Consider the following 23,854-nt stretch of genomic DNA (forward strand, 5'->3'; position numbering starts at 1 on the left):
TTTGTTTTGACTTAGACCTAAGTTTGTTGGAAATTCAATACATCTTTCAATTCCGGTCATGGTTCGTTTGAGACTTCTTTATTACAATGTCAATAATTAAACCTTTTCCTTGCAAAACACTAAATCCAAAATTAGTTATTCCTAAGTTGGTTCCTCAACATACTTGTTTAGAAAACTAACTTGCAAACATGCCATACTATGGTCTCCATGCTATCATTGTAAGTATGTTTTTTCCTGATTACATGAAGATTACAGCCTCCAACGTTTTCTGCACTACCCATATTACATGCACCTCTAATGTACTGCCCTATATAACAGTTACTGTTTGGATACCCACAAATAGGTTATAGAGTCATAGAGATGTACAGCATGGAAACAGACCCTTCGGTCCAACGTGTTCACACCGACCAGATATCCCAACCCAATCGAGTCCCACCTGCCAGCACCTGGCCCATATCCCTCCAAACCCTTCCTATTCATACACCCATTCTAAATGCCTCTTAAATGTTGCAATTGTACCAGCCTCCACCATATCCTCTGGCAGCTCATTCCATACACGTACCACCCTCTGCGTGAAATAGTTGACCCTTAGGTCTCTTTTACATCTTTCCCCTCTCACCCTAAACCTATGCCCTCTAGTTCTGGACTCCCTGATCCCAGGGAAAAGACTTTGTCTATTCATCCTATCCATGCCCCTCATAATTTTGTAAACCTCTATAAGGTCACCCCTCAGCCTCCGACGCTCCAGGAAAAACAGCCCCAGCCTGTTCAGCCTCTCCCTGTAGCTCAGTTCCTCCAACCCTGGCAACATCCTTGTAAATCTTTTCTGAACCCTTTCAAGTTTCACAACATCTTTCCGATAGGAAGGAAACCGGAATTGCACGCAATATTCCAACAGTGGCCTAACCAATGTCCTGTACAGCCGCAACATGACCTTCCAACTCCTGTACTCAATACTCTGACCAATAAATGAAAGCATACCAAACACCTCCTTCACTATCCTATCTACCTGTGACTCCACTTTCAAGGAGCTATGAACCTGCACTCCAAGGTCTCTTTTTTCAGCAACACTCCCTAGGACCTTACCATTAATTGTATAAGTCCTGCTAAGATTTGCTTTCCCAAAATGCAGCACCTCGCATTTATCTGAATTAAACTCCATCTACCACTTCTCAGCTCATTGGCCCACCTGATCCAGGTCCTGTTGTAATCTGAGGTAATCCTCTTCGCTGTCCACTACACCCCCAATTTTGGTGTCATCTGCAAACTTACTAACTGTACCTTTTATGCTCGCATCCAAATCATTTATGTAAATGACAAAAAGTAGAGGACCCAGCACCAATCCTTGTGGCACTCTGCTGGTCACAAGCTTCCAGTCTGAAAAACAACCCTCCACCACCACCTCTGTCTTCTACCTTTGAGCCAGTTCTGTATCCAAATGGCTAGTTCTCCCTTTATTCCATGAGATCTAACCTTGCTAATCAGTCTCCCATGGGGAACCTTGTCAAACGCCTTACTGAAGTCCATATAGATCACATTTACTGCTCTGCCCTCATCAATCTTCTTTGTTACTTCTTCAAAAATCTCAATCAAGTTTGTGAGACATGATTTCCCATGCACAAAGCCATGTTGACTATCCTTAATCAGTCCTTGTCTTTCCAAATACATGTACATCCTGTCCCTCAGGATTCCCTCCAACAACTTGCTCACCACTGAGGTCAGGCTCACTGGTCTACAGTTCCCTGGCTTGTCTTTACTGCCCTTCTTAAACAGTGGCACCACATTTGCCAACCTACAGTCTTCCAGGTTCCATCAATATTTCATGCTTCAAGTTGTTTCTGATTCTATTTTCTTTACATTTGAATATGAAAGAAATATTAGGTGAAGCTGCCAGCCAAAAACCTGTCTTTTAGTAGCTCCAACAGACATAAGTGTGGGTTATGTGACTTTACTCACTCACTTTAATATGGGAGATGGGTTCATGTGCAGGCAAGAAAATGATTGGAAGGCATCCTGCTTTAAGTTATGACCTCCCCACCTTCATATACTGGAAGTGGGACTGTAAAGCCAAGCCCATGTTGGTCTTGTCAGTGATGCTTGCATCTCTTGAACAAATTTATATGCAATATTTATTTGTAAGGGTTATATTCAAAAGCTGGTTAACCTAGAAGCATCCATAGCTCTTTTATTTTTGACATTTAGAGAAAGAGATTTGCCTGGTAAGTTCATACATTACTTTAGGCAATGCATGAATCTACTTTAATCTGCAGGCATATGTGCTCCTTTTAATCACTGCTACTTTCTCTTAGCTAGGTGACAAGGACAATGATGTTCTGGCTTAAGGCTGCAATGTTAAATCTTTAAGTGGTCTCGTACTGCCCTCAGGATAGTAATGTAACCACATATAACACACTGAAATTGGATTTTATGGGTACACTGGCCTCGGACACTGTAACCTTCTTTAAGTATTGCTGATTTTTGTTATAGCCTATGTCTTGTGAAAACACTGCATATCACTGACCTGTTGGAGACTAATTATGACAGCTGGATGATGGAAAGAGATGCGGAGCATGGTACTATAACATGAATGAGATTATGTGAGGAGTTGAGACTACCATTCATTACCTTTTCCATAACAATCAGTCAAAACTGCAGTCCATGCCAATATATAATAGAACATTTCATGCATATATAATTTAAATTTTAGGTTTTGTCATGTCAAGCAAAATATGGGAATATGTTTAGGACTTTAATGGATCAGGGTAACGAAGGATTGTCTGTTGTGCAAAAAGATAACCAAAAAAAAGAGAGATTTTTTGTGAAGGAGACAGGGATTGAAATTTTAAAAAAACTCTTAAACTATAACTTTTAAAATCAACATTAAGTACCAATTTGACTGGGTGAGAAACAGATATGGGGAAGTAAAGAAGGAGAAGATTCTACTGAACGTCAGGTGGAAGTAAGCTCTCAAGAGGCATTTTAAATGTCCAATGATGTCTTATAGCTAGGCAAATGAAAAGCTCTTGTTATTCAAAGGTTGTGGTCTGCCTCTATAAACTGAAATATGAAAGTCTCATAAGTTCCATTAAGTGTACAAGATTGAAACACCACTTAAGAAAGACAGTTCAAAGATATAAAACATACATGGATGTTGTTTTTATAACCAGTAGCTTTTCCTAATTATACAGAATATATTTACAAAGACTAATTTATTATTGAAGTGACATTTTCTTACAGGCTGTGAGCATAGCTGTTAGTTTCATTAACAGTTCTGTGTCTGTGCCTTGCATTATTTTTCCGACTGCATGATTTCATCTCTTTATATTGCGTGCAAAATCGATAGATTTTAATCTAATTTACATTCTGTTTGAATGTCACACAACATTTTAAAACCTCATATATGTACCATTACAATATGCATCAGTTCTGGGAAGAAAATTACAAGGTACATATTACTGAAGAAGTAAAATGCACTGAAGTTTATTCTTCGAGTCACATAATTTTGCAAATGCAAAAGTGTAGAATTCACTTTTAAATATATGAATCTTCCCAGACCCTGAATGATGTGGGCTATGGTGAGACTTCTTGGAAAATTGAATTACAAGGAGAGCGAGGCCTTTCTTGTGTCAGGAACAAGTAACTGCATTTTCCAATAGATTCTGGGTGTTGAGATAGATTCTTTACTCGGTAGTGGTGAGATGCCTATTAATGGGGATTATTGCTCATTATTCGTCTCATTAAGACCAAATCTGACCTAATTAATATGCAGGTTCCTAACTGGATACCAACCAGATGGTAAGAGTTCCTGACATGAAAGTCAGAGCAGGTACTTGATGACTCCAGCTTGTCCCTTGCTCTTTGACATCGAGCACCAATGTTTCAGCACTCCTTTGGCAGTGACCTCACATGCTGCATGTCCTGGGCACTGACACCTGATTTAAGACCATAAGACCATAAGACATAGGAGCGGAAGTAAGGCCATTCGGCCCATCGAGTCTACTCAGCCATTCAATCATGGCTGATGGGCATTTCAACTCCACTTACCCGCATTCTCCCCGTAGCCCTTAATTCCTTGTGACATCAAGAATTTATCAATTTCTGCCTTGAAGACATTTAGCGTCCCAGCCTCCATCGCACTCTGTGGCAATGAAGTCCACAGGCCCACCACTCTCGGGCTGAAGAAATGTCTCAGCATTTCTGTTCTGAATTTACCCCCTCTAATTCTAAGGCTGTGTCCACGGGTCCTAGTCTCCTCGCCTAACGGAAACAATTTCCTAGCATCCACCCTTTCCAAGCCATGTATTATCTTGTAAGTTTCTATTAGATCTCCCCTTAATCTTCTAAACTTCAATGAATGCAATCCCAGGATCCTCAGCCGTTCCTCGTATGTTAGACCTACCATTCCAGGGATCATCCGTGTGAATCTCCGCTGGCAATGCTCCCTGAGATGTGGGGACCAAAACTGGACATAGTACTCCAAATGGGGCCTAACCAGAGCTTTATAAAGTCTCAGTAGCACAACAGTGCTTTTATATTCCAACCCTCTTGAGATAATTGACAACATTGCATTCGCTTTCTTAATCACGGACTCAACCTGCATGTTTACCTTTACAGAATCCTCAACTAGCACTCCCCGGTCCCTCTGTACTTTGGCTTTACGAATTTTCTCACCGTTTAGAAAGTAATCCATGCTTCTATTCTTTTTTCCAAAGTGCAAGACCTCGCATTTGCTCACATTGAATTCCTTGAGAGAAAGTGAGGGCTGCAGGTGCTGGAGATCAGAGCTGAAAATGTGTTGCTGGAAAAGCGCAGCAGGTCAGGCAGCATCCAAGGAACAGGAGAATCGACGTTTCGGGCATAAGTCCTTCCTGAAGAAGGGCTTATGCCCGAAATGTCGATTCTCCTGTTCCTTGGATGCTGCCTGACCTGCTGCGCTTTTCCAGCAACACATTTTCAGCTCACATTGAATTCCATCAACCATTTCCTGGATCACTCCTCCAAACTGTCTAGATCCTTCTGCAGCCTCCCCACTTCCTCAGTACTACCTGCCTGTCCACCTTACTTTGTATCGTTGGCAAACTTGGCTAGAATGCCCCCAGTCTCTTCATCCAGATCATTAATACATAATGTGAACAGCTGCGGCCCCAACACTGAACCCTGCGGGACACTGCTTGTCACCGGCTGCCATTCCGAAAAAGAACCTTTTATCCCAACTCTCTGCCTCCTGTCAGACAGCCAATCCTCTATCCATACCAGTAGCTCACCTCGAACACCATGGGCCCTCACCTTGCTCAGCAGCTTCCCATATGGCACCTTATCAAAGGCCTTTTGGAAGTCTAGGTAGACCACATCCACTGGGTTTCCCCGGTCTAACCTACTTGTCACCTCTTCAAAGAACTCCAACAGGTTTGTCAGGCACGACCTCTCCTTACTAAATCCATGTTGACTTGTTCTAATCCGACCCTGCTCTTCCAAGAATTTAGAAACTTCATCCTGAATGATGGATTCTAGAATTTTACCAACAACCGAGGTTAGGCTATTTGGCCTTTAATTTTCCATCTTTCGCCTTGATCCTTTCTTGAATGAGGGGGTTACAACAGCGATCTTCCAATCATCTGGGACTTTCCCAGACTCCAGTAACTTTTGAAAGATCTCAACCAACGCCTCCGCTATTTCCTCAGCCAGCTCCCTCAGAACTCTAGGATGTAGCCCATCGGGGCCAGGAGATTTATCAATTTTAAGACCTTTTAGCTTTTCTAGTAATTTCTCTTTTGTTATGGCAACCATACTCAACTCAGCCTCCTGACTCCTTTTAATTGTTTGGATATTACTCATGTCTTCCACTGTGAAGACTGACGCAAAGTACTTATTAAGTTCTCCTGCTATTTCCTTATCTCCTATCACTAGACTTCCAGCATCAGTTTGTATTATCCTCCCTGTTATACCACATCCCTATTCCATTTGTAGTGCGCTTCTCCACTTCAGTGTTGTACTTCAGAATGATATAACTTATAAATTTCTGCAAGGCCACTTTGTGCACTTGGATAAGCACCTAGCTCACAGATTGGACAAGGACTGCATCTCTGAGCTGCTTGTTTGCTTACTTAGCACGCACTCACTTTGCACTTTATCTGGATGTTCACAGCATCTCTGCCGAGCCTTCTATTATTCTGGCCCCTCAACCAGAGTTTAGGTCCATTAGCTCAGTTGGTTGGATGACTGGTTTGTGACGCATATTAATACCTGTGATGGGAATTCAATTCCTGCATCAGCTGAGGTTACTATGAAGGACTTTTCTTGACAATCTCTCTGCTCACCAGAGGTGTGGTGACCAGTCTTCTCTATCCAGTGTGAGAGGAGTCTGGTAGAACCATAGCGGCTTTACCATCAGCTTGCAGTTTAGCCCTTGATACATAACTAGACAGTTTGTCATAGTTGTTAGCCCGCAGCAGGTAAGGGAGTGAACATGTTGCTGTATGGCACATCTCAACACAGTGCATGTGCAAACACACCACATGTGCTTCAAGCAAATGGCTGTTTCAGAGTCGGAGGAGAGTAGTTCTCACTGCTAGTCCAGGAAGGCACTCGTTCATCAGGGGCTGCTGACACGGTAACTCAAAGGCAACCTCTGAAATTAGTCCATGGGCTTGGACATAGTTAGGCATCTGTCAGAATGGTGATGGTCACAGCATCTGTACCTGTGCAATCACAGGTCATGGTATGTCCCGTAAGTTCAGTGAGGCCAATCTGCGCAGTCACAGGAGCTGTGCAGATATCAGTGTTTGTCTGGGTCACTCATTGTTCAGGGATGTCTGGCAAAGCTGTTGAAGGTGTTTGGCCAAAGTTAGTCTGAGGTTAGTCCACTAACATCAAGGGGAAGTGAGTGTTATGAAGCACCTGTAACTGTGGGACAGAGGCTGTGGAACTTAATAGTGAGGAGTGAAAACAGAATGCTGAGATGCAGGGGGAATTACAACAGTGAGTAAGGGCAACTCAGTATGCAAAAATATGGTGATGGTAGTACTTGCAAGGATAATGGGGTCATTTGGAGGGAGGGGGAAGATGTTGATAGTGAGCAGCACCCTGGGTTTCAGGGGTGGGGAAAGTGGACTATGAGACCTGACATGTTGACCTTATGTGGTGAAAGTGAGGAGTGCAGATGCTGGAGATTAAAGTCAGGAGTGTGGTGTTGGAAAAGCACAGCAGGTCAGGCAGCATCCAAGGAGGAGGAAAATCGACATTTCGGGCAAAAGCCATCATGTGCACCTTATAGGGCCTAGTGTTGCAGTGAGCGGGGTCGGGTAGAGTAAAGCAGACTCAGATGGATAGGTTGGATGGGGATTTGAGGATGGGGTACTAGGGTACTAGGTACTAGCTATAGGGTACTAGGAACGGATGTTGATGTTTGGGGCTTCACTTAAGTGGTGAGGTGGAGCCTGAAGGTTACTGTTTGAGGAACAGCTGCTGTTGTCCTTTAAGTGTGCAATGGACAGCACTGACGCTTTGAAGATGGCGCCATAACCAGGGCTACTAGTCTATTTGGCATGTCTGGCCAGCAACGAGTTCTTCTGGGTACAGCAAGTTTTAATTTTGGGCTAGAATCAGGCAAGAGGGGCTGGGTAGTTAATCGTCCCAGATAAATCCCATTAATTATGTAAGAAAACTCACTAGGCTTCGTGGGGACATACCCTACCTAAAACTTGACAAAAAAATGACACTTAGCCAAAACATACTCTTTCTATTTTAGCAGATGTTCCCCAAATATGTCAAGGTTACTTCTCGCACTAACACTATCATTCACCAATTTTCACTCCACTCTTCAGGGCCTAGGTGACTGGCTGTCCATTAGTTTAATCAAGTTAGGATCTCAGAAATGAGAAATATAAGCACTCAAAAAAGCATCACATGTAAGCATAACCTATGAGATCATTACCCAGTTGCATATATTAATTATTTGATACCAACCTGGGCCTCAAGTAGAAAATTATAATCTGATGCAATGTTAAAAACAATAACTGAGTCATTTCATATTTGATTGCAAGTTGGAGCGCTGGCAGAGTTTAGGATGTAGATCAATTTTGCACACAGTGTTGAAAAAATAGAGTTCACTTGATGCTGAAAGCCACACAGAATCAATTGAAGATTTTTAGGAGGAAATAAATAATCACTTGGAAACCAGGGATTATGAGAGGTATACAGAGGAGCTGACATATTAGAATTATCAAGACAAGCTGTCATGACTAAAAAAGAAGGGTGTTTGTAGGCCGAACAACCACTGATATTTTACTATCCCTTTTGATCAGGAGATATTATAAAGAAAGAGAAGTTGATTTTGAAAAACACGCATAATTTTGGAATTGAAAGTTCAAACAGAATCATTCCAATTGAGCTACCCACCAGTTATACAGTCTTATTTATCTAAGTTTTGAATGTCAACATATATTTTGTTTGGTTCTATAAATGGAGGTCTGAATAATAGGACCACCAAAGGAGAATGTAGTGTGGAATTTGTAATGGTCCTGACTATCTAGTTATTTATGTGAATAATCAAAAATCAGGGATATGTGACACCAATACACTGAACATCAGGTCTGATTAGATAGTCCAATCATTAAGCCATGCTGGGTATTGACATCAAAGCATTCTCTTGTTTTACTACTTACAAACTACATTTTGTTTTAATAACATGCATTTTTTGTACAAAATCACCTCAAGGCCTTTCACAGGAATATAATCAATCAGAATGAACTACACAGGAGAAAGGAGGAGAAATGTGGAGGGGTATCTAAAAGCTTGACATTAAAGATTTAGATTTTGAGTTGAGTCTTAAATGAAGTGAATGAGGTAAAGAGACAGAGAGATTTATAAAGAGAACTCCAGATGTAGAACAAAGGACCGTACAGAACAGGAGCAGGCCCTTCAGACCTCCAAGCCTGTACTGACACATTTTGCCCTTCCATATTTAAAATGTCTTCATTTGCAGGATCTGTATCCTTCTATTCCCCTCCTATTCACGCACTCGTCCAGGTGTGCTTCTTGAATGCTGCTGTTGTGTTTGCTTCCACCACGTCCCCTGGCAATGTGTTCCAGGCACACACCACCCTTTATGTGAAAAACCTGTTTCACACACCTCTTGAAACTAGCTGGAAGAATATTAGACTATTCACTGGAGGTTTCAAAATCATGGATGAGGTTTCAGAAATCACTGTGATGGAGCTGTTGATGTCAAAGGTGAAGGAAGTCTTTGAGATGGAGAAGTATGGGGTCAGAACTCAAATATTTTAAAGGGCAATCCTTTCAAATTATATGTTTTGTAAAGATATAAAAAATAGTAAAATGTAATATTAAGAAAAAAATTAGGCCTTCATTTATTAGTAATGTGGCTGATTTGTTATCATTCAGCTCAGGAATCAGCATTGTCAATGGCTTTAAGATTTTGATGTAATTTCAAATGCTCTGTGTCAAATTGTTTTACATGGGGTACATATAGAAATACAGGTGATGTGTTGCAGGATGTTACATAGATTGCATTGCCATCTTGTAGAGTTAAATGGAGATAGATTAGAACTGCAAACAGTCTAATATCCCACTTTTATTAGAACTATTCTGTTTACATGCATTTTGAGTAAAAATTCAGTCATTAGTGAATTATCCATTAAATTAAAAAAATGACAGTTTATTCTTCTTTCACAGTTTTGTTGTGTTATCAGGTTCAGTTAAGAGGGAATGAAGGTTATGTCCTGTTACATTACAGTGGGATTTTTTAGATTAGATTAGATTACTTACAGTGTGTAAACAGGCCCTTCGGCCCAACAAGTCCACACCCACCACCCACCCAGACCCATTCCCCTACGTTTACCCCTTCACCTAACACTACGGAAAATTTAGCATGGCCAATTCACCTAACTTGCACATTATTGGATTGTGGGAGGAAACCGGAGCACCCGGAGGAAACCCACACAGACACGGGGAGAATGTGCAAACTCCACACAGAGTCACCTGAGGTGGGAATTGAACCTGGGTCTCTGGCGCTGTGAGGCAGCACTATTAGTGCCACCCACTATTTTCTGGGCCTTTTCTGTACAAAGGTTGCATTTTGCCTTTAAGTAACCCTGCAGCATTCTGTAGAGTGGGTGGAAAGGATAGATCATGTAGTGCAGTGACTGGAAGAGGCACCCATGGAATCTGTCAAAGCTGAGCTTCTGCAGTATCTGCTGTGGTAAAGATGAATGGAACAAAAGATTAAGTCAGGATACAGTGCTTTGTTCTTATTCAATTCACAAAATCATAAATCTACACAGTTTTAAAACATATCTGAATCAATTTAGTAAACCTCAAATAAATCCAAATGTTAAAAGGTTAGATAAATTATCATAAGAAGTCATCTTGAGTGAAACATTTAAACAAAAATTTTAGAAAACATTCTGAAAATTCACAGGAAAACATTTTTAATAAGCCTGGGAAATCAAGCTTAAAACTCATTAGCCTAAAACAATTAAAAATCAGATAAATCTTGCTAACAAATTATTGACAAAAAAGCATTTAAAATGTTAGATACATTTTGTTGAAATTTCTTGAACATTTAAAAGATCTGATAAATTAGATTTGAGAAGTGACAAACATCTGCTCTCACCAGCTGTTAGTAAAGTTAATTTCTGGTGCTAGAGTCCACATTAACTACTTGCAAAGTGATGCAAGGCTCTTAACACATCAAAAACTGGGTGTAACATTTTTACTCAGAATGTTTGTTAGTCAACAATCAGTTCGATACTCATAATTTCCATATCTCTCATGTTTTATCATTTAATTACTTTTGCCTCGCACCCTATCACAGGTATTTCTTTATGCCTTTCTTTTCGTCCCTCTTTCTATTTTCCCTAGATGTATACTTTCTAAAGTTGATCAAATCTGTAACACCTTTTGCAAGACTGAAACTTCAACACCAGTTCTCTCAAAAGGGAAGGTGCATTCAGTGCTCTATGGATCTGCTACCAAAAGAATGAAGACTCCAGGGAGGACCAGCCCAGAGAGAGGGCTCTCAAAAGTTTTACAGCACTGGATGTGAGGATGTGGAAAGGAATAAAGTGCTTATGTTCCTGCAAAAGACCAGGAGACTTAGAAGGCATATGTTGCAAAGAAAATGGCAGCAGGTTGCACAGAGCCGAATTCAGACCCGGCTGCTGGATGGGAAGCTTTTTTAAACAAATGGTCAAGATCAGTGACTATATCTTCAAGTGCCATCTATACCAAACAGCTTACACACTGCTCAAAGCACCACTTCCTCATTAGCATCAGCAAAAATGCATAACAGTCAGATGCTTGTCAGATTCTCATACTTAACAATGTTGCAAACCTCAGACCAATACCCTGTAGGTTACACTTGCTTTCAGTTATTTAGTGGTGGCAGGTACTCCATCCAAACATCGCATTGCATCTTCTCTCTCTCTGTCTTTTTGGCACAATAAGGTTTTTAATTTGGTCACTCATGAGATGTGGATATCAAAGGCTTGGCAGGCATAGAAATATATGGCTGAGATAATCTTCAAAATCCACGGCAATCTCATCTATGCCATGTTTTGCACTGGAGGTTCAGTTAGAAGAGGTGGCACAGCTCAGTGACCACCATCTTGATGACTGATGATGTGGACGTGCCATTGTTGGACTGGGGTGGACAAAGTTAAAAATCATACAACACCAAGTCATAGTCCATACCCGTTGGACTATAACCTGGTGTTGTGTGATTTAACCTTGATGAATGATAGCTGGCTCAGCCACTGCTCCTGACTAAGATGGAGGTAGGGGAAGTGTTCTCTAAAGATCCTTGCTCATGCCAATCTTGTAACAAAGAAACTTTGTCCTTTTCCCTCTGCTCACAGTTTCTTCTCTCTGTTGCCTATGCTCCATAGAATCCCTACAATTCGGCCCATTGAGTTCACACCAACTCTCTGAAAAGCACCCCAACCCAGACCCACACATTATCCTATCTCTGCATCTCTCATGCCTAATCCACATATTCTGCACATCCTTGAACACTATGGTCAATTTAGCATGGCCAATCCACCTTACCTGCACACCTTTGGACTGTGTGAGAAAACTGGAACATCCAGAGGGAACCCATGCAGACACAGGGAGAATGTACAAACTTCACACAGACAATCGCCCGAGAGTAAAATCAAACCTGGGTCTTTGGCACTGTGAGACAGCAGTGCTAACCACTGAGCCACAGTACTGCCCATTTTTAAATGTCTCTGCATTACTGTTGCTTTAGAACTACTGCTATAGCTCCCATGCGCGATAACAAGGTTTTTGCTTCCAAGCCTTCAAACTTCACTGAACTCCATAGAAAAGGTCAGCAGCATGTTCTTCTGACTCCAACGACTTTTCACAATCACAAACCCAGTAAATTCATAAACTTGTAGCTGCAAAAGGATGTCAAAAAGTAATGCATATTCAGTTGATTGTGTTAAAAGGGTATTAATGAGGCTTGCAAGATCAAATCTAATTCATGTATTTTATGGCATGCTCTGCCCAATCAAGTAACTGGATCAGTGACATGAACCGTAACCTTATCTGGATTATTGCTCCAAGACTCAGCTTCTGTTTTTTTCAAGGTAAAAACAATGACTGCAGATGCTGGAAACCAGATTCTGGATTAGTGGTGCTGGAAGAGCACAGCAGTACAGGCAGCACTAGGATGTTGCCTGTACTGTTGTGCTCTTCCAGCACCACTAATCCAGATTCTGCTTTCTTCAGTCTACCAATACTGTACTACTGGATGATCCGAGCTTGAATGACTCTGAGCATTTGATCTAATCTCAACCAACGTTTTTGATTCACTTCAGTTTCGTCTCTGCCTCAGTTTCCATAGAAACATGAAGGTTTAATTTTCCTTTCAGTTAGAAAATGACTCAACAAGTAATATAGATTGAAACCATGGAATCCATTATAATAGCAACAATTTTAAATGCTTGCCAATGCCTGATTCAGAGCAAATAGCCTTTCAGATTATCAAAGTTCTTCATAATTTAAAAAACCCTTATAAATTGTGTTCTTAGCCTTCTTAGCAAAAACAAAAATAACTTCTAATTATAATTATAAATTTTGATCCCTCACATCATTTTTCTAAACCCATGTTGCATATAAAATATATTAAAGAATATATATTTTCTTTAATAAGGCCAACCATACTGAGCTCTTTAACTCAGCCCTTTAATATTTCTAAAATTAGTTATAGCACATCCTTGCACTTTATGAAAGTTTAACTTGTCTTGATTTGTGTTAAGTTGATGTTTATCTTTTTCTCAAAGTTTAATTGTTGTATACTTATATGATTTAAAATAAATTTTATTGTGTTGTTTTGCACTTTGGACTGGTCAGATGGAGCTACACTCTCCTTTTTACACACCCATTGATTTCTCTTTTGCTTTTCCTTACTTTAAATTTGCCTTCACTTGCTGGCCCAGGTTTTTGCCAACTTTATTTTCTGCTTTCAAGTTCTTTTTCTTTCACAAATTGGTGAGGTCACGCAGAGGTGTATCTATTCAATATCAGCTACAGTCTTGATTACTTTATTATTGTGTGCATTTAAATCTTCCATCTCCAAATCTAAACTGAAAACAATCTGATGAAGAAAATGCTGTGCACTGAACAATTCCTACCAAATGTCAAACACATGTTCTAGTGCATTGAACTTGTTCCTTCTCATGCCCAGGGGTAGAATTTCTCCTGTTAGTAATTTTACACAAGATGTTAATGTTGGTACAAAGCAGAAAATGTAATTTCATATTCACTGCGACCTTTTTGCTAGAATTAATGACAGAACAAATTCTGCTGCCTCTCCTGAAAGGAAGCTGAGTGACTCGAGTGTAGGACTCCTTCCTCTAAGCTGGAAGGCCTAGTCCCATGCCAGTACAGTGTTGGCCATGGAGAGAGAGTTCATGTGGCTCAAAGCAAGTTGTCACCCAGCCTGAGAAATCCATCTAAATTTCACACCATTCTCCAAAAGAAGATCAGTGAGTCAAGATATGTGTAGCAAAGAAAACATCTCAGCCTGCAGATATTTCTGAAATTGCGCTTCAAGGCCTAATTTATAACCCTTCCTAATCATTGGTAAGGCTTACTTATTCATTAAGCTGTCTTCACCTACCACCTCTGTTTAACCAAGTTTGCCTTTCTTACTAACGGAATCCCAATTCAAATGCAAAAAGTATCAAGTATTCTAATTTTTTCAGCATTGTCCAATCAATATTTAATGAGCTATTCAATAGTGTGAATAAACTCGACACCTGCTCTCCATTGATGCTGCACTTCTTTCAAATAATGTAATGCAAAAATAATCAGCGTATTGGAGTAAAAAAAAACAAACTCAGAAAATACATCTGAAGCTGAGGATCTTGCTGCTTTCTGCTGTTTATCTGGTCACAGAAACCTTATAATAATGTCTGTCAATCTGACAGTAAAGCAGGAGTAGTACTCATTGGCTGCTCATCTCTTTGTGGGTACAGGTAGGGTGTGTTTGGAATGGTGCTGGATATTGAAATTTGGAATTCACTGATGTCACTTAGGGAAGCCAGTACCTCTCACAAGTGAGGTGCACTCTGACTGCAGTCGGCAAGGAAACTTCACTATTGGAAAGAAACCTATAGGTGATCCACAGAGGACGCTCTTGATCTCTGATTTTAGACTTGGACAAACTTGTCAAAATGATGGACAACAGAGATGAGATCCTGTTTCCATAGGATAGCCACACTTCTTCCAGGCAAAATTTTTTTCTCATCCAGGAACTAAATATTAGGCATTTACATCCCATGAGATGGCTCGAGAGCTGAAAAAAGATTGATTATCTCAGCAGACTTATCAATATAAAAATGCCCCTGTCCTCGGACTTGTAGCCTCAATTCCCCTCCATCTTCACTTTCCTACAATTATTGCACCACACTCCTCCTCTCACCCAGAAGGATAACATTTCACCACTATCACAATTGTTATTACTCACATGTTGCATCTTACATCTTACTGCATTCAAACTATTTTACCCTGTCAAATGCTTTCTCTGTACTTCACAAAGCAGTGACCAACATATTTTCTTCTTTCTTGCAGCATGCATTCAATGTTTGGCAGCTGTTATTACTGGAAGAAAACCAGCACTTGAATGTACTTGTCGGTAGCAAGTGATGAACATTGGAGGACATGTTGTGCAGGTTTCCTGAACAGCATTTACAAGATGCACTGCAACAACTCAGCAAGGTTCCTTTCACAATGTTGCCCAAACCTGCTATCTCTACAAAGATAGATAAGAGTAGATTGATACATGACACCTGGAAGTTCCACTCCAAGCCAAACACCATCCTGACTTGAAATTATATCATTAGTGGCTTGGTCATAATCCTGGAACTGCCTTCCAACAGTTACACTGTTAGAAAATGTGAGTAAACATTCTGCTGCCTGTCAGCTATTAGGACCTCTGTGGACATCCTTGCAATGAATATGCTGCTGAGTGGCTGCAAACCTCAACTGTAAACTACGTTTATAAGACATTATGATGACTTCAAACCAATCTGTTCTAGTAAAGCCAGACAACTGTTCTTAAAGATGTTGCAACATGCAAGGCACTGTGACCCAGATTTTCTGATGCCAGGCTGAAGTTACTAACACGAGAGCTGGACAAGAGGTGAGACCTTCTAAATAACTCTTCAAAAGAAATTGGGATACGCTGCCAATAGTCAGACACAAAGGATATGAATGTTGTGCTTCAAACTTCATAATAACCTTATATAATAGGAGGTGGTTGGATCTCTACATATTAATTCATGCCAATTACATCGCAAGCTTCACAAACTGCTCCAATTGTCACTTCCCGTTTACTAGTCTATCAGCAATCCATATAAACCATGATTCAATCTCACATTCATGCACTTCACATTAATTATGTCATGAGATAGAGGTAGGGAATACTTTAAGGTGTTTAATATTTTGGGGGACCTGGATAGTTGGTGAAAGAAACAAAGACAGGGGAAAACTCCAAATTAGGAGTACTAATTTTTTTAGCAGCCCTACAGGGAATGGATGGCTCTGTGAAACTGGGAGGTAGTTCAAAGAATTAGTATAACAGCAACAGTCAGGAGAAGTTAGGAGAAGTTCTGTGTTAGGGGAGCCACGAGGGTTTCAGAAGAAGTCTGTGAGCATTAATACTTCAATGTAGCTGAGGAGGTGGGAGTTGAAAAGCCCATAAATAACATTTGTTTCATACAACTTAGTAAAGATTAGAGCTCAGGGAATAACCAGGGATGTATATTGCTTGCTGTTGGTAAAAAATACCTGAAGTTGTATCAGCGGATAAAGACTGCAGTGCAGTTTTCAGAATCTAAAGGGAATGTACCAGGAAAAGGAACTGTTATTCAGGTATTTTGACTTGTGAGAGGGAATTTCAAGGCCAGGTGAGCCAAATTGAAAAATTGTAATCTTTTATGAAATTTAATGTGAGTTAATAGTCAATAATCTCATTAACATCTAGGATTAATTGCTGAGAAATCTTTAGGATTTGCCTGAGCACAGATGCTTTTTGATATTTGCTGTTCAGTGTTCAATTAGAATATGTTATTCATTGCTTATCAAGCTTTTTAAATTTCATTCAGGGGACGTGGATATCTTGGGCTCTGCCATCATTTATTGCCCATTCCTGGTTAACACCATAAGAAAGAGCATAAGATCAAGATTGCCCTTGAAAAGGTGATGTTGAGCTGCTTTCTTGAAATGTTGCAGTCTATATGGTGCAGATAGATACAAAACACCATCAGGGAGAGAATTCCAGGTTTTTGACCCAATGACAATAAGACAATGGCAACATTTTCCAAGTCAGGACGAGAGTAGTCTGGAAAGGGACTTATAGGTAATGGCGTTCCTATGCATATGCTGCACTTGTCCATCGAAGTGGTAAAGGTCATAGATTTGCAAAGTGCCCCATAAGGAGTCTTTTAGATGTTGCTACTACTGTGTTTCATCGGTGGAGGAGGTGAATGTTTGTGAATATGGTACCCGTCAAGCGGGATGCTTCGAACTGGATGGTTACAAGCTTCTTGAGCATTATTGGATCTGCACTCATCCCAGAAAGTGGAGCATATTCCCTCAGAGTTCTGATGTGCCATTTAGACACACTTTGGGACAGACTTTGGGGAGTTAAGAGATGAGTTATTAGGATTTGTAGCTCCCAGGGTGTTGACAGTGGGGGATTCAGCAATAGTAATACAATTAAATGTCAAGGGGTGACTATTAGATTCTTTCTTGTGGGAGACAGTCATTGCTTGGCACTTGTGTGCTGTAAATGTTACTTGATACTTGACAGTTCAAGCCTAATATTGCTGGCTATTGCCGCTTATGGACATAGACTGCTTCGATATAGGAGTCACCACAAATAGCATTAAACTGTGCTATCACCAGCAAACATCCCCATTTCTGATCTTATAATCAAGGCAGGATCTGCTTGCTGAGGAAGGACTGTGGCAGCCATCTTTATTAGTTTCCCAATTTACCTTTAACTCTTAGGATGGGCCACACAACATTTGCTCATTAAATGGCTATCTACCAAAATACTGCATGCTGGACAATTAATTTGATGTTCTGTGTATCCTGATAGTTGCTATCGCTTTGCATAGTTATGAACTTTTTGCAAACCATCAGTAAACATCCCATTTCGGACCTCTACCATGGAGGGAAAGTCTCAATTTCTTCAGAGCAAAGGTGTGGCCATGGGTACCCACATTATGGGCCCCAGTTATGCCTGTCTTTTCGTGGGGTATGTGGAACATTCCTTGTCACAGCCCTACACTGGTCCTTCCTCTCAACTCTTTCTCCAGTTATCAATGACATTATCATTGCTGTTTCACTCTCTCATTCAGAACTGAAAAAAAATTACCACTTTTGCTTCTAATTTTACCCTTTACCTTAACCTGGTCCATTTCTGAGTCCTCCCTTCCCTTCCTTGGTATCTCTGTTTCTATTTTTAGGGATAGGCTGGCTACCGATATCCACTACAAACCCACCGACTCCCACAGTTGCTTTAATTATACATTGTTGCACCCTGCTTCCTGTAAAGACTCTAGTCCATTCTCTGTCTTTGGTACATCTGTTCTGATGGTGCCACCTGTGCCAGAGGGGCCTCAGAAATGTCCACCTTTTTCTTCAACTTGGGATTTCACTCCAGCGTAGTTGATAGGGTTCTCAGCCATGTCTGACGCATTTCCTACACACCTGCCCTCACCCATACCCTTCACTTTCATTTGATGCCCCTGATTCTCACTTTCCAACTCACCAGTCTCTACATCCAAAGGAGCTGCCATTAATGCCATCTACAGCGCCATGTCTGCCATCTCCAGTGCCATGCCTGCCATCTCCAGTGCCATGTTTCCACCAGACACATATTCCCTTCCCCTCCTTTGTCAACCTTCTACAGGGATCGTTCCCCCGGGACACGCTGATTCAATTCCCCACCAGTCCGAATAGCTCCACTCAGCCCAGGGCCCCTTTCCAGGCAATCACACAAGATGCAACACTTGCATGTTTACTTCTTCCCTCTTCACCAGACTCACTTTGCAGATGAAGCAGGGATTTATCTGCAATTCACTCAATCTTGTCAACTACATTTGCTGCTCACAATGTGGTCTCTTCTACACTGGGGAGATGAAATGCAGATTGAGAGACCACTTTGCAGAACATCTGCAATCTGTCCGCAAAAATGACACTGAACTACAACACACACCACTGTGTTTCCATGCCAACCTTTCTGTCTCAGGTCAGCTGCAGTGCTCTAGTGTAGCTCAATGTAAGCCTGAGGAACACCACATCATCTTCCTCCATACAGACTTGAGAATTCAACATTGAGTTTAACAATTTAAGAATGTCAACAGTCTCCTCCACATTTATTATCCACACCTACGCTCCCAGGTCCTGTTTTGTATGAGGTGTTCCCTGCACTGCCAACCCATTTGCAACCATTCGCACTTCTCGTTAACATTCTAGTCAGTATTTATCTCCCTCTCTGCAACCCTTTCATTTCCCCCTACTTTTTTTTTGTTTCTCTCTCTCTCTTACTCTATCTCTCTCAGCGCCATCTCCACATATTCTGTTCTCTCCCTCCCCAAACCCATTCCCCATCATCATCATAAATACAACCTATTCCCAGCAATCTGACAAAGGGTCACTGGACTCAAACTTTAACTATTTTTTTGCCTCTCACCAATGCTGCCAGACGTGCTGAGTTTCTCCAGCACTTTCTGTTTTTGTTTCTGATTCACTGTTTCTGTTTTTAACAGAAGTGCAGCTGTACTAAGTTACTGTGACAGTTAGTCCATTACAGCTGAGTTACAACACTCAATATAAACCCATACACATTCCTTCAGCAAAACAGAAAAATACATTAAAATGAGTGACCTTTCTTATCAATAGGTCATCACCAGACTTCATATGATATTTTCTTACACATATCATTTAGGTTTATTTAATTTTATTTCAACTAACCCAGCATATTTAGGTTAATGCCAGCAATTGTCCCTAATCACGCCATAACATAATTTGGTGATCTCAATCAGAATTACGATAATAAAAAATGGCCTGGTCTGGGGTCATAACAATTTTCACAAACAAGAACTGACATCTGCATGATCAGTGGTGACCGAAACTGAAGGCTTAGAGGAACAGCAGACCTTTGAAGAAGCAAAACCACAAATACAGCCATCAACTCAGTGGCTGCCTGTGTATATGGAACAGGGAATAGGAGCAGAAGTAGGCCGTTTGGGTCTCTGAGCATGCTCCGCGATTATTATAATCATGGATCATCATTGAACTCAATACACTGTTCCAGCTTTTCCTCCATATCCTTTCACCTCTTTAGCCCAATTCCTTTCTGAAATCATACAATGGTTTGGCCTCAATTGCTTTCTGTCATAGTGAATTCAATAGCCTCACCTCGATCTGGCAAACAACCATTTGCTTATCTCAATCCTAAATGGTTTACCCTGTATCCTTAGACTGTCACCCATGATTCTGGACTCCCTCATTGGGAACATAGAATCATGAGAATTCCAAAAGAAAGCAGCCCATTCAGCCCATAAAGTCCACACTGATTACCCCAAAGAGCACCCACTACTCTATCCCTGGAACCCCCACATTCCCTATGGCTAAACCACCTAACTTGCACAACACTAGACATGTCAATCCACTGAACCTGCACATTTTTGGACTGTGGGAGGAAACTAATGCACCCGCAGGAAACCCACACAGACTTGGAGAGAATGTGCAAACACATAGACATTGAACCAGGTCCCTGGCACTGTGAGTAGCAATGCTAACAACTGAGCCACTGTGCTTCCCAATCCTGCCTGCGTTTATCCTGGCTGGTCCTGTTAGAATTTTTCTATCATTCTTCTGAACTTCAATGAATATAATCCTAACCAATTCAACTTTTCCCTTGCATGTGGTGTTTTTGATAAGCATGAGTGGGCTGTAGGCAGGCCAAGGGAAAGGACAGGAAAAGGCCGATAGACATGCATAGAGAAATGCTTAGTGCATTGTAGACTTGTCAGACAGCCTCTTGTTGTCATGAGGGAGCATGGAGGATTTTTGGCAAAAAATCTGTTGCCAATCTGGCCTGTTTACCGAAGTAAAAAAGAAAACACAATATTTCAGTGCACAAAGCTGTGGACATCTCTGTGTTCTTTCTTAGCAATCCCATCTTGCTGCCATGCAGTCTTGGAACATTGCTATCAGGGCTACGTAGATCAAAAAAAGTTTAAAGAGACTTTTAGCCTCTCCCAGCCATTCAGCAGCCTGTGTAGCGGCAGGACATTAGTATTGCTAAAGGCTGTCTGGAGAAGTGTCAGTGGCTCCCTGGACCCGAATCTGTTATCCTCTCTCTCAGGATAATACTATTTGTATTGCTGCTCCACCAGCGCCCTTATTGTTGCTACCCCTGGTTCACAGCCCAGACATACTGCAGGCCTTGCCAAAGTGGTTCGATCCAAAACTGGATCTTCTGGGAGCAAATCTGCATGAGGGAGTTCTGTGCAGCCATCTGCAGTCTCTGCTAGTTTAAAATCAGCAGTCAGGCTGCAGCCCCTGAGATAACTCTGTGTTGGAAATCTTGTTCGGGTACAGGCACAAACAAGACAGGCTGTGAGAGAACCCATAAGGGTAAACAGTTGAACATTGGACAGAGAACAAAGTATGTTGTTGGATAAAATTAGTCTAAAGTAGTTGTTTGCTGTAGTTTTTATTTCAGAGTTTTGACCAGGCTGACATTGCTTTTGTGACAGAGGGTCAAATGGGTAGGAAGTGTTAAGGGATGATGTTCTGGGGTCTCAATGAAACGAAACTAGAACCTAAAAGTGAAGTGAAAAATCACCATAGGCCCAGAGGCTGTTCTCTAAATACAGTCACTGATGAATATAATTTGAAGATCACCTTATCTCAGGTTGAGAAGTCAGGACCTTCATATTGACCTGAGCCGATGTAAGCATCAACACTGTTGTTGGTATCACTGCATTGCAGACTAGCCAGCCAGCCAGCCAGCCAGCCAGCCAGCCAATGATAGATATTTTCTAATTAGCCTGCTTCAGGCGATGTTATTATACACCTCTGACATTGGTGGGACTTGGAGCCAAGCCTTCTAGTCCAGAGGTGGGAACACTACCATCGTGCCACAAGAGCTCCACAGCAAGCTGATGATATACTTGCAAACACTCTGTTCAGACAGTGGATGTGCCAGTTTATTTTGCCCTTCCACAAATTGGGATCTACATTAAGGCAAGTTCTAGCTGGCTATTCCTAACCAGTCCAGAAAACTGAATGGCATCGCTATCCTGATGGCTTTACTTCGTGATTGACTTCATTGAAGCTTGGCTCCTATATCAGTTCTGGACATCTGGGCATGATGCAGACAATCTCTCACAACTCTTCCAAAAACACAGCACTGCCACTGTCTTTGGAACTGCAAGCAGATATTCAAAAGCATCTCTCTGATGCTAAAGACTCGCCTTAAAGACTGGTAACATTTAAAAAGCGATATTCCCCAGTGATCAACTCAAAGGATCACATGATATAAACTGACATTTTAATATTTTTATGGTCTAACAAATACAGTAAAATCAACATAGACTAGACATTCCTGAGTAGATATTACAGAAAAGCTTTCTATACTACCTTCTTAGGAAACTGAAAATCCCACATTATGCTTTTAAATTATGCTTATACACCTGACATTGGTGTGGGCAAGGTATTGGAGAGAATCCTGAGGAACAGGTTATACATGTATTTGGAAAGGCAAGGACTGATTAGGGATAGTCAACATTTGTGCATGAGAGATTGTGTCTCACAAACTTAGCTAATTTTTTGAAGAAGTAACAAAGAGGATTGATGAAAGCAGAGAAGTGGATGTGATCTATACAGAACTCAGTAAGGCATTCAATAAGGTTCGAGGAGAAAGTGAGGTCTGCAATTCAATAAGGTTCCTCATGGAATACAGTGAAAACTAGCCATTTGGATACAGAACTGGCTCAAAGGTAGAAGACAGAGGGTGGTGGTGGAGGGTTGCTTTTCAGACTGGAGGCCTGTGGTGATTTGTCCTCTGCTTTTTGTCATTTATCAAAACAGTGTGAGATACTGATTATTGTTACCATAGATGTAGGAGCTAATCAGCCCATTGTGTCAATTCTGCCATTCGTTGTGATTATAGCTCATCTGGCAATCTTCAACTCCACTTTCCTGACTTTTCCTTGTACCCCTTGATTCCCATACTGATTAAAAATCTGTTTATCTCATCTTTAAATATATAAGAATGATTTGCACATTCTGTGTACTTCCAGTGCATACATTAAACTCATGCTATCCTCTTCTACAACAAAGCAATTGGTGCAGACCATGCTGAAAGTGGTTGGGTAAGTCCCTGCCATTTTCACTACAACCTGCTCTAATAGAGTTGAAACCACCCTACAACTCTGAAAATGTCTGACCCTTCAGATCTGGCCTTGTGTGCACCTTGATTTTCATCATTGGGATCACATCAGCACTGCTTAGGTCTAACACTCTGGAATGCCCTTCTTAAATGTCTTCATTCTTCCAGGGAGTCCCCTATTTATGAAAGGCAGACTTATGAATGCAATCCCATATATGGTTTTAATTTTAAAGACATGGCATGTGAATATTTTCTCTACTTACAAATAGATGGTTTCCATCGTCCTGCATTGTGTTCTGACTTGCAAACAAATGACTTGGGAATGGACTCCAAATGTTTCAGGATGCTTTACTACATTAAAGGTGCTATACAAATATAAGTTGTAAGTTTTAATTAAATAAATATGGTGATTAATTTGTATGATACTTGGAAATGATTGATACTTGGAACCTGATTGCTTCACTAATAACCTTCTAGGAAGGAAACCTGTCATTACTGTCTGTTCTGGCATACATGAATCCACATTCTATGGTTGACTTAATGCTCCTAGGACAATTTGGAAATAAATGTCACTCATGTCCCAGGAACAAAATAAAAGAAGAGTATTCTCTTCAGATAAAATATGTAAAAGCATGTTATCACTTTTCTATTTTCACTGCACCATAGTTGAGTGGCTGGGTGAATAAACTGGTGCTCAGCCTGCACCACTTCCATGTTTGAGTACTGCCCTCAGACATGTCATTTGGCACTGAGTTTCTCTTTGATTTTTCCCTCTTTGAGACTGGAAACTGAGTGGGATTGACCTTGCATCCTAGCATCACACCTTTGGCATTCCAACTACATAATCTATTACCTATCATGTTCAAAACCAAGAATTGCACTTGATACACTAGCAAAAACTGTCTCTTTCCT

This window comes from Chiloscyllium plagiosum, unplaced genomic scaffold, assembly GCF_037043375.1.
Source record: "Chiloscyllium plagiosum isolate Xiang-an unplaced genomic scaffold, Cpla_swu_hap1 HiC_scaffold_4, whole genome shotgun sequence".
NCBI lineage: Eukaryota > Metazoa > Chordata > Chondrichthyes > Orectolobiformes > Hemiscylliidae > Chiloscyllium > Chiloscyllium plagiosum.